The sequence below is a fragment of the Myotis nattereri genome, assembly GCF_964212035.1.
Source record: "Myotis nattereri genome assembly, chromosome: 2".
Classification (NCBI taxonomy): Eukaryota; Metazoa; Chordata; class Mammalia; order Chiroptera; family Vespertilionidae; genus Myotis; species Myotis nattereri.
The window spans coordinates 144034317-144046621 of NC_138076.1; positions in this window are offsets into that span (position 1 = coordinate 144034317).

Here is a 12305-nt window from a genome sequence, read left to right on the forward strand (position 1 = left end):
AGGCACCGGCACCTATTATGGGTAAAAACAGTCAATTCTGGAGTATATTCCAAGGTTATCACTGTAGAACATATGCTTCTGAAATTAAATAGAGCCAAATAATTCCAGGTATTAAATTTGTTTACAGACTTAATCTTGTTCTTTTCTGTCTGATAAACCTGTTTCTGGATATTCTAATTCTATGGTTTGTCTGGAAAAGGAGGTTAAGTGTTAATTACTGAATTAACTTACGCTTTTTATTAATTAGGAAAAAAGCATGTTTACTAAGAACATGCTAATTATTTATGTATAGTACTATGTGTGATGTAAATAGAAGCACCACTTATTCAGAAATTTTATTATTTTTATGTAATAGTGAAATTTATTGCTTTAAAAAATTCTGAGTAAGACACAATTCCTCTGTTCAGATGAATCTGCCTAATCATTTTAATATTCTCGAAAAGTGTACTGATTACCAATGGTAAAACTTAGACTTAAAATCTTAGTTCTAAGAATTGCATTTTCATTGTGAAATGCTTTTTATCAGATTTGATTGCTTTTAAGATCTGAATGTATCTTATAATCAACTAGAGACCCGATGCATGAAATTCATGCAAGAGTAGGCCTTCCTTCCCCTGGCTGCCGGCACCAGCTTCCCTCTGGCACCCAGGACCCGGGCCTCCCTCACAGCCCTGACTTCTTCTGGAAGGTCATCCAGTCGAATTAGCATATTAAGCTTTTATTATTATAGATGTTAAATGAAATTTCCCAGCCACCAGGGAGGAGGTAAGTTGATAAGTAATTGTCAATGACTGGACAGAGACAAATTTGATGTGTGTACAAGCTATTGGTCATTCAATTGTCACCTCAATTAACAGCTTTGTATTAGTAACATCACACTCTGGTGAACTTGAAATTAAACTCAAATCTCTGTCACTTGAAATTTCTTTTAAAATTAATATCATTATGCAATCTTAAAATAAAAATTAGTGTATATTCAGATCACCTGTTTTGCCCTACTTGTTATATGGAAAGGCAGTAAAAATTGCCAAAATTGGGACAATAGATAAAAATTATTCTAAGGTAGTGAAGATTGGTGGAGCCTATATAAGCATCATGAAAGTCCTGCACCATAGCATCAAACATTCATGTATTGAAAGGTCTCAGCCGGCTTATAAAACAAGTTATTTAGCACCCACTGGTACATCATTTAATTACTAGAAACAAAATTACAAATTTAGCTAAATAGCAAGTTTAGCAAACTCCCTGGCCCTATTTAGGGATGTCTCAAGATCATGATCAAGCTTGTGAAAAGCAGTATGTCACTCTGATGGAATACATGACTATCAAGGGCCAGGAATGATTTAGGAAAATCTGTATATTCTAAATGTGAAACAGGCTCAGACTAGTCTTTCTCAATGTATGCTCATGGACTACTTGCATCAGAATTCACCAAGAGGCTTGTCTACAATTGGTTGCATCCCTGGGCTCTACCTCTCATCCTCAGAGTCATAATATGTGGGACCAGGAATATGCATTTCAACAAGCTCCCCCAATGATTTGGATGTATTTAACATTTGAAGAATATCCTTAGACACAATTTGACTGTAATCCTGAGAAATAAAGTGGAATGGAAATATATGTACCACTTATGGCTAAGTAAACCAAAAAGAAAACTTGTGGACATTTAATATCATGTGTTGTTTCTTTTTAATGTAAAAGGAAAGCTGTTATGATGAATCCTACCATCAATGGCATTTTATGATAAAAGAACTATGATACGATAATAACTACAGGTCATATATTAAAAAGATGCCTTTGAGTTGCTTTATGAATGCTCTTGAATAGAACGATATGGGCATGATCCATACATACAGTCAAACCTCAGTTGGTTCCCAAACATCTCCCATCTCGAACAATTCACTTCTCTATCAAGTTGTTCACAGAAAAAATGTCTGGGTCATTCAACAAAATCTCAGTTCTGGACCTGACATCCCTTTCATGCTGATACATCAGCATGACAAAAAATATCTCTCAGGCAACAAATAGAAGGGAGAATGCTTTTGCTGCTGGAAAAATCAGTGATTAGCACAATGTTAAAACATAAAGAGGCCATCAAGAGTGCTAATGTTGCTAAGGATGTGAAAGCGCTCATAAAACAACAATAAAAGGCAATTGAACAGCGTTTTGGAGGCAGTGATATGTGAAAATGCTGCATATGACCTCCTGAAAGATACTCCTGTAACAAACAAGTGCTCAAAGTGATTCTGTTAAGGCTGGCAGGGGTGGTTCGATAAATCTAAGAAATGTTTGTTTATAGGTGAAACAGTACATTACACATGTCCTGTATATAAGAAAGGTTAAAACAGGGCATCATTTGTGATTCTGAAAAGGCTTAATTCAATTTCCCTTATTTCTAATGGGGAAAAAAATGAGTCTGTTTTTGAACAAATCACTTCGTGAACAGCCTTCTGGAATGAATTAAGTTTGAGAACCAAGGTTCCACTGTACTGTCTAAGGTAAGTCACTCTTTTTTAATTTATGTTTTTTAGAGAGAGAGAATCATCGATTTGTTGTTCCACTTATTGAAGCATTCATTGGTTGAGCCTTGTATGTGCCCTGACTGGAAATTGAAGCCGCAACCTTGGCATATGGGGGCAATGCTCTAACCAACGGAGCTACCCGGCCGGGACCTAAGCTAAGTCATTCTTCTCCACAAGAACCTGAGAAACAGTTCATTTGTTTGAGGAAGTGGGCACAGGCATCTAACTTGGGGCAAAACATTTAGCTACTGTTTAGGAAAAAGCCTCTTGATGAGGATGAGTAGCATAGATGTAAATCGCCTGGTCACGTGCCCAGCAGATGCTCTCAGCCAGGATGACTGTACCCCCAGGGGACATTTCTGGTTGTCACATGGAGCGCAGAGATACTGGCAGCTACAAATGCTGCTAAATCTTTTAGTGCACAAGGCGGAGCCTCTAACAAGCTGGCCCCTAAGGAGTAGTGCTGAGATTGAAAAACACTGATTAGAGAATAACCCTAAATAACCTCCAGATTTGTAGGTTATCTGAACGTAAAAAGCCAAGAGTAAAATACTGTCTTCAACAAAAAACAAAGCTGTAATTTAAAAATATAAAAGAGAAAAAAAATATGGAAGAGAAGACCCAAAGTCCTGATATTTCTGCCTGGAACACTCTTTTGCCTAATAAAAAAAGAAATTCTCAGATTGGCTAGTGATATTAATAGAAGAGCAATGCAAAAAAAATGGAAATTTGCTGGAGAAAATGATACAGGAGACAGAAGAGAAAATAAAGGAGGAAAGGAGTGATGAAATGACAGGTGAGAGGGGTGGAAACCTAAGGCAGAAGTAGCCACAATTAGAATCACAGTAAAGGCATCAGTAGCTACTTTGCTTATCCTGAGAAACTTGTGTCCGAAGGGCTCAAAATAGGAATGAAAACAACACAAGTAGCAGCTATTGTCATAGTCTATATTATCTAATTTACCTGACAAGAGCACTGTGAGATGGATAGCAGTGTCCCCATTCTGAGCTGGGAAAGCTAAGGGGCAGGCATATGAGTTAGGCCTCGCCAACTGGATTCCTCGGCCTCTGCCAAGGAATCTGAATCTAGAGGGAGAGATGCAAAGCTGATGTGATGGTGGTAGAAATGAGTCAGAATCCAGAGGGGGAGATACAGATATAAACAAATAAATAATCCAAAAGACTTGGGCATGGTACATGCTATCAAGAAAATAAAATGGAGTGCGTGGGAACGTGGGAAGGGAAGGGAACGTGGGAAGGGATGGTGGTCAGAAAGGTATCTCTGAGGAATACCAGCAGCCACATATGGATCAGGTAGTAGCAGTGCCCAGCTCTGTGCCCCGAGCAGATGGTCATGTTCTCTTGATTGATAACTCAGGCCCCTTGTTTCCTGACAGCTTTTTAAGCTGATTCTCTGGAATTTTCATCAGGTGAGTAAAATTTTTTTCTTCTTGTTTTAAAAATGGAATTTATTGGGGTGGCATTGGTTAATAAAATTATGTAGGTTTCAGGGGTACAATTCTACAGTACATCACCTGTACATTGTATTGTGTGTTCACCATCCCAGGTCAAGCCTCCTTCCATCACCATTTATACCCTTATTCCCTTTTACCCTCTCCCACCCGTCCCCTTCCCTTCTGGTAATCACCATACTGTTGTCAGTCTATGAGTTTTTTGTTTGTTTGTTTGCTTAATACCTTCACCTTTTTCACTCAGCCCCCTATCGCCTCCTGTCATAGTAACAGTGATAATGATAGGAAATAAGTAGAGAGTCTTACAAAGTTATAGCAATAGAAAATAATTAAAGAGTGTTATAGGAAATGTAGAAAAATTATTTTTTGTGGAATACTTGTGTGAAATATTAAAGAGCACAGGGAATGACCACTCTGGCCAAGCCCTAGCTGCACCATATACATAAGACCGTAGGTGAATGCTACCTGCTACCCTTAGGAACGAGGTATGTAAACCTAATGGACACCTTCTGATTGACACTGTGAATGATAACCAGCTTGCACTCTGATTACCACTTGTGTGATGAGGTATGTTACTGATAGCCACCTGAACTGCCGTGGGTCAGAACAGGCTTAAAAATGGGTCCCTGACTTCAGACATTGATCATCCTCTCTTGATCCATGTTCTACACTGCCTTGCTTCATGCCGGACGGCAGAAGAATGGCCGAACCATCAATTGGGAGACTTCGGTTGCCCTCCTCCCACTGACTCGACCCAACCAGATGGCTGGCCACCCAAAGACGGATCTGCCGCTGCCCGCAGAGTACGCCACTCTTCCCTGGAGCCCATGGCACCAGGAACCTTGTGAATAATAAAGTGTGCTGTGTGATTTGCAACTGCATATTTTTGTGTGGGGTAATTCCTCTGGCAGTCTTAATTATCCTATATAATAAAATGCTAATATACAAATCTACCAAATGGTGGAACGACTGGTCACTATAACTCACACTGACCACCAGGGGGCAGATGCTCAAAGCAGGAGCTTCCCCCTGGTGGTCAGTGAGCTCCCACAGAGGGAGCGTTGCTCAGCCAGAAGCCAGGCTCATGGCTGATGAGTGCAGTTGTGGTGGTGGGACCCTCTCCTGCCTCTGTGGCAGCGCTAAGGATGTCTGACTGATAGCTTAGGCCTAAGCCAGCAGGTGGACATCCCCCAAGGGCTCCTGGACTGCGAGAGGGCACAGGCCAGGCTGAGGGACCCTCCTCCCCCCCCCAGTGGACAAATTTCGTGCACTGGGCCTCTAGTATTAATATAAGGTTAGATAATAATGCCTACTCTTGGTCCTGCTTGCTTAGAGCAGTCTCTTCTCTAGCAATTACTTAATGTCCGAACACCTGCATGGTTAAGTTTATCTCAAGGGACGCCTTGGGTAACTCCCCATATACTCTACTCAGACACCTCCCCTCTGAGAACTGTCAGTCTTTTCTCAGTAGAAAAATCTTCCTATCATTCCAATAAACCATCTCCATCTTAAGTTAACCAGGGTCAGTTTCAGTGGTTTGCAAGCAGGAAACCTGACTGGTTTAGAGTTGGAAGGAGAAAATAGCACTCTCTAAAGTTATTTAAATAGGAAATATGGAATGGCATTTGAAATAAAGAACTCTATCCCACCTCCCATATTTCAAGGACTTGCTCCTCTGACCATGAGGTGTTGTTTCCAAGTTTGTAATCAACTAGACAAGCAATGATTTTGTGGGGAGAGAGGATAAGTAGGGAGAGGGGTGTCTGCAGAAACCTGGGCGGTGTTTATGGCTGGCATGCAATGGATTTACATTTCCTTAAAATGAATTATTTGAACTCTGTCTTTTAGAACTTTATGTTACAGGTCCCCAGGTCTTCCCCAAATTTTCTTATACCTGCTTCATTCTTGTCATGTTTTCTCAGCCTAAATGCACCTTCCTCAGAGATACCTTTCTGACCACCATCCCTTCCCACGTTCCCATCCCTTCCCACGCACTCCATTTTATTTTATTGATAGCACGTACCATGCCCAAGTCTTTTTGATTATTTATTTGCTTATATTTGTACCTCCCCCTGCCCGGCACTCCTGTGAGGTCATTCTTTTGTCTTGTTTTGACTGTATCCCCAGTGCCTGGAACACTCCTGGCATGAAGTGAATATGTTTTGGATGAATCAATGGATGAAACCCAAGCTCCCCGCCTGTCATATACTCGCTACACTTTCAAAATAACAAATGCATACACTTTTGTGTTCTTGCCATATGGAGATTAATGGGGCAGGGATATGATTTATTTATTCAGTTGGATAACAATCTTAAATGTTCTAAAATCAGAGTTTTAAATATTAAAGGGTTATGTAATCTTACTGAAACAGGAATTTTCGGGGGTGAAAAAGACAGGTTTTAGGAAATTTTAGAAATTTTGGAAATTAAAGGGACCCTGAAGGAAGCACAGGGCTGCAGAGCAGCAGAAGGTATATCTCCATAGAATAGGGGAAGCTGAAAATCTGCAACAGGTATATTTCCATAGAATGAGGGAGCTGGAAACATCAAAAGGTCTATATTTACAAAATAAAGAGAAGGAAGCCCTTCATCCAGAAGGAGAAGAAGAAAGCCCAAAGGGAACAGGAAAACAATAAGGAAGGGGGGGGGGGAGAACCTCACATGTTCCATGTGAGGTTCTTAAGCCTAGGACAGTGGTCTGCAAACTCATTAGTCAACAGAGCCAAATATCAACAGTACAACGATTGAAATTTCTTTTGAGAGCCAAATGTTTTAAACTTAAACTATATAGGTAGGTACATTGTTATTAACTTAATTAGGGTACTCCTAAGCTGGCCTTTGCTAAAAATGTCCTCAATCTGATTGAGGTACGTTCGCTGAGGTCAACCCCTTCCAACTCTCCCATCCACATTCGTCTTGTATACTTGTTTCGTCTAACTCCTTTTGTTCATCCTCTCTATATGTCCAAGCCATCTCAACATACCTTTCTCAATCCTCAACACTACATCTTCTTTCACTCCACAACGTTCCCTAAAATTAACTTAATAAACTTTACTTAAAGTTTTAAGTCAACTTCGCACTGTACGTGCGCACCCACAAATGGTATTTTGTGGAAGAGCCACACTCCAGGGGCCAAAGAGTTGCATGTGGCTTGAGAGCCGAGGTTTGCCGACCACTGGCCTAGGAGTTACTGTAGTAACCAGTCTAAGGGAACAGTGACCAATCAGAAGGGATATCAAGGCACCAGAATCTACAGCCTTTATAAGCCATAGGGAAAAGGAACTCAGTGGGACCCTTTCCCTCTCCCCATGTGGGAGTCTGTACTTGTTCTTCAATAAATCTCCACCTTTGCTATACTACCCTCTGTCTGTGGACTCATTCTTCGACTCTGATGGACAAAGAATACAGGTTCCACTCCAAAAATTCTGTTTCATTACCATCTGTGATTTCTCTTTGATTAATATCAAAGCACTTTTGAAAAGCCGTTGAATTGTACAGAAAACCTAAGATATGCCACAGGTCCCTCTTTGTCACAAACATATTTTCATTTGCTGTAACAAAATATCATCATGTAAACAATACAAAAACTGTTTACTGAGCACATAATAGGTATCATGCACTGTATTAGTTACTGGAGAACTAGTTGAGAACAAGGTAATTGCAGTCTGTCACCTTTTGGGGCCTACAGTTTTGCTGGGAATCCAAGTAAGGACATTGTTCAAAACACATATGATGGCAGATCTGTCTAGGGCTCCACAGGAATACCTTGAGCAGTGCTTATGCCCGGATGGGGTGAAGGGAGGGTGATGGGCAGTAAAACCTAAGGTGAGATCTGTGGGTGAGTTAGCTGAGCAAAAGTGGGTGGAGTGAGGAGGGAGCATGAGGCAAAGGCATCAGCAGGTATGAGAAGGAGTCCCACGAAAGGTCAGGCCAGAGCGATACACACTGACCCCATCATGCAGGATGAGACCAGTGAGCAGGTTGGGGGCCACTGGTGTCCGCAGCAGCCTGCTTCCTATAACTTAAGTCCTCCCCCATCATTGCAGCATCTGTGTGTCTCAGTCCTCTCCACCAATGCCTCGCTTACACATGACCTCTTCCAGGAAGCCTTTCCTGGTCGTCCGGATGGAAGAAATGTCTTGCTCCTTTGTCTATCACGTTACTTACAGGCTGTCCAGATGGCCATGCAGGTTGCGCACTGCACAACTCGGCAAACGCGGCAGCTCCGCGGTGCACACGGGTTTATGAGCACACCACTCCTTTCCCCGCGTCTTTTTTTTTTTTAAATATATATTTCATTGATTTTTTACAGAGAGGAAGGGAGAGAGATAGAGAGTTAGAAACATCGATGAGAGAGAAACATCGATCAGCTGCCTCCTGCACATCTCCCACTGGGGATGTGCCCGCAACCCAGGTACATGCCCTTGACCGGAATCGAACCTGGGACCCTTCAGTCCGCAGGCCGACGCTCTATCCACTGAGCCAAACCGGTGTCGGCTCCCCGCGTCTTTAAGTAACTACAGGACACAGTGCTCATTGCTTTCATTCAATGGTCTCTATCCATTTGAATTGGGAATGTCAATGATCTAGTCATTAGTTTCATTAGAAACATTAAGAAAACCTTGCTTTTTTTTGAAAATTGTTAAGTATGTTCTTAACTGTGTTCAGATGTGATGGGGGAGAGCCGGACCCTGCCATACTCGGTGAATCTCTCAGTTCACGCGGAATTTTCTTTTTAACGTTTAAAAATTCACTTTCAGTTGTCTCCTGTTTCATGACTTCAAAGGATTCACAAGAGCTAATCTGTTGCTGTGACCATTGATGTTATTATTTTTGGTAATTCCTCAAATGTGCTGCCTTCCCATTAAGAAGTTGTCCCATTGATGTGTATTTGAAACATCAAATTATCAGTACTGTTTACTTTGAGAGATTTTTCTGTCACAGGAGTTGCCCCATTGTTATTTTTTTGCCTTTCCTTCTTAGTTTTAACGGTGTACCAGTCATTTGAACCATACATCTGTTAACCAGAAGGCCAATCTGGTCTTAACTCTTAACTGCTTTCCTAGCAGCTATCAGGTAGCCATCTGGTGTCATTAACCTCTGAAATCTTTGTAGGCAATCTGCTAAAGAGTGTGTGTGTGTGTGTGTGTGTGTGTGTGTGTGTGTGTGTAGACATTTTCAGGGGAATTTTTTTTAATGACTTTTAGCAAATCAGAGACATTTAATAAGTTAATTCCTATCCCCCATCCTTATTCTATAAATTTCAACTGGGGCATCAGGGTTCTAACTGTCTTGGAGGGTGTCTATATACCACAGAATTCTGCTTTTCTCTCATGGCTTTGTCATGTACATAGGATTTGGGTTTTTTAGAATCAAAATGTCTTCTAACTCCATTCATCTATCTTGGTGGATTTGAGAGACTTCAGAAAATAATTCCTGGAGTGATATCATTTTTGTGCTGCTAATTCCCTGACCTGGTTCATCGTTAAGGTTGCAGCGCTGACGGTAATGTTAAAATACAAGGTAATCTAGCAGCAGTGTCACATTAAGCCCCTAGACCTTGAAATAGTTCCTTAAGGGGGCAAATGGTTGAGGAAATGGGAAGCAGCACAATCTAGCACTGATGGGAGAGGAAATGAGTGTTGCCAGATGGTCTCAGTGAAAGCCGTGGACATGTAATAAAAATGTGCAGGAAAACATATGTACTATATTGGGATCTTGACAATAAGCTATACTGTATTTATAGTTTGCAATAGATGTTATAACATTTATCAAGTTCACATATTCCCCCAAGCAGATACATTTTTAAAGATTGCCAAATTTCCTTTCTTGCCAACTCAAAGCCAAATCTGGTGAATCCATGAAGAAATGGGCTACTCATCATGTAACAAATCCTCTCCATTTCAATAGTCCCCCAAATTGAAACAGAATAGGTCATTGGTTTTACCAAATTTAGAGAGGCAGTATCTTTGCTGAGGGTGGCGGTAGGGGAAACTGATGATGAATTATCAAGATGTGCTCCTACCTCAAGAGGGACAAACATCTCACCCAAGGAAATACACCTCTAACAAAGGACAGAATCACCCAGATTTAGATTCTGCTTCTTTAATGGCATCATGTACACAAGTACATACAGACACTGCGTGACTAAATTTGAAGTAGTAAGAGGACTTACATATTCCCCTGTGTCTTTTCAAGAGTAGTGATTTTGCAGAATAAGCCCAAATCAAAACATTACAAGTAAATTTTCAATAGGAAAGTTCTTTGCATATTTGCAGGCCTCTATGTATACACTGAGCATTTTAGAGGTAAATGTTTCAAATTTTTGAACTTCTAAGTAGTCATTCCATGATTTGGAAATACTGTTTATAGTGACAGTGCTACTATCAGTTCTTTTTCTCAAAATATTTTGAAAAGAAACATTCAAAAAATGTTTTCTTTAAGTGTCTATGATGTGCCAGGTATTAAGTGCTCACATGAAATATATATACAGGGTGTCCCCCCAAAAAATGTATACATAAGCTCAACTGGTGTTTCTTTTCTGATTTAACCCATTGGAGTTAATAATTAGTCCAGCGGTTCTCAACCTGTGGGTCGCGACCCCTTTGGCGGTCGAATGACCCTTTCACAGGGTTCACCTAAGACCATCCTGCATATCAGATATTTACATTACGATTCATAACAGTAGCAACATTACAGTTATGAAGTAGCAACGAAAATAATTTTATGGTTGGATCACAACATGAGGAATTGTATTTAAAGGGCCAGAAGGTTGAGAACCACTGAATTAGTCAAAGAGTGTGTACATTTTGGGGACAGCATTTTAGTATAATACCTTGTTTTAGGGGAAAACAAAGTTATTACACTAAATAAGAATAAAATACTAAAGGTTTCTTTATAAAGCTACACAACTGCCTTCTATTTTATGAGAATGAAGACAAATGAGGTTAACGCTGACCTGAATTATGTACTGGTTACAGAGAAATATCTGGCCCCACTGTGCAGTTCTACCTAGCCCGGCTGGTGGAACACTCGTGTGAAGTGGGAGCTGTATCTTGTCAGGCTGCTCTGCAGGAGACCTCTGTCTTGAGGTGCCAATAAGATTAACATCCAAACACCAAATTGTGCTGCAAACATGTAATGCAGGCCCAGGGGGAAAGTGCAAATGCCTTCTCCAGTGACAATGTCTGTCTCCAAGGCATGTCAGGGAGTGACACTAATACACTTTGCTTAAATAGAAAATTGAATTTTCACTTAAAAAATTTTTGTTATGCCCTAGTTGGTTTTTCTCAATGGATAGAGCTTTGGCCTGTGGACTGAAGGGTCCCGCATTTGATTCCGGTCAAGGGCACATGCCCAAGTTGCGGGCTCAATCCCCAGTAGGGGGTGTGCTGGAGGCAGCCGATCAATGATTCTCTCTCATTGATGTTTCTATCTCTCTCTCTCTCTCCCTCTCCCTTCCTCTCTGAAATCAATAAAAATATAAATTAAAAATAAATAAAAACCAATGGAAAAAATATCCTCAAGTGAGGATTGAAAAAAAATTGTTATGTGAAGAGAAACCTCTGATATTAACTATCCAGATCATTCTGAGACACTTGGCTGACCTAAGTGAAGTGTAGATACAACTGTGTACCAGTCCACCTGGTTGTCTGTAGCCCAGCTTACCAGGGAATGAATTAATTTACAGAGTCTCAAAAAAGGTGGTGATACTCTATGGAGGGAAAAGAGAAATTTAAGCAGAGGGATGGAAGAACCGAAAGACAAATGTGGCTGACTTCATTTCCTCCTGAACACCATCCATCATGGAACTGTTCAGGGAAAGACTGGATGTGTAGAGGGAATAGAATGCTGAATTTGGCTGGAAACACAGGGTTGTAGAAAGGAAGTAGTAGCTGGAAAAATAACTTGACACCTTAAAAGAAGGGCTCTGATTAGCCTGTGAAATTATTAGGACCTCATTTGTTTATTTACATTAACTGTTTGTTGAGCATCCACTGTGTGTCAGGAGCTGTTCTACACAATGAGAATTCAGTGTAAATAAAATGGAAAAGAACTTGTTCTCTTTTACTGAAGGTGTTAGGGAGGGGAAAAAATCAAGAAAAAGCAGGTGGTAGTAAGTGCTATGAAGAATACAACGGACAGTGATAAAGATGGTACCGTGGGCGGGGCTGCTATGGGTGGTCAGTGAAGACCTAAAAGGTGACATGAAGGCTGAGACAGGTGACAAGAAGGAAGCATCTATGAGAAGGTCTTGGTGAAGAATTTCCAAGGAGAGGAACAGGCTCTAAGGTGGGAATCTGCTCTATGGC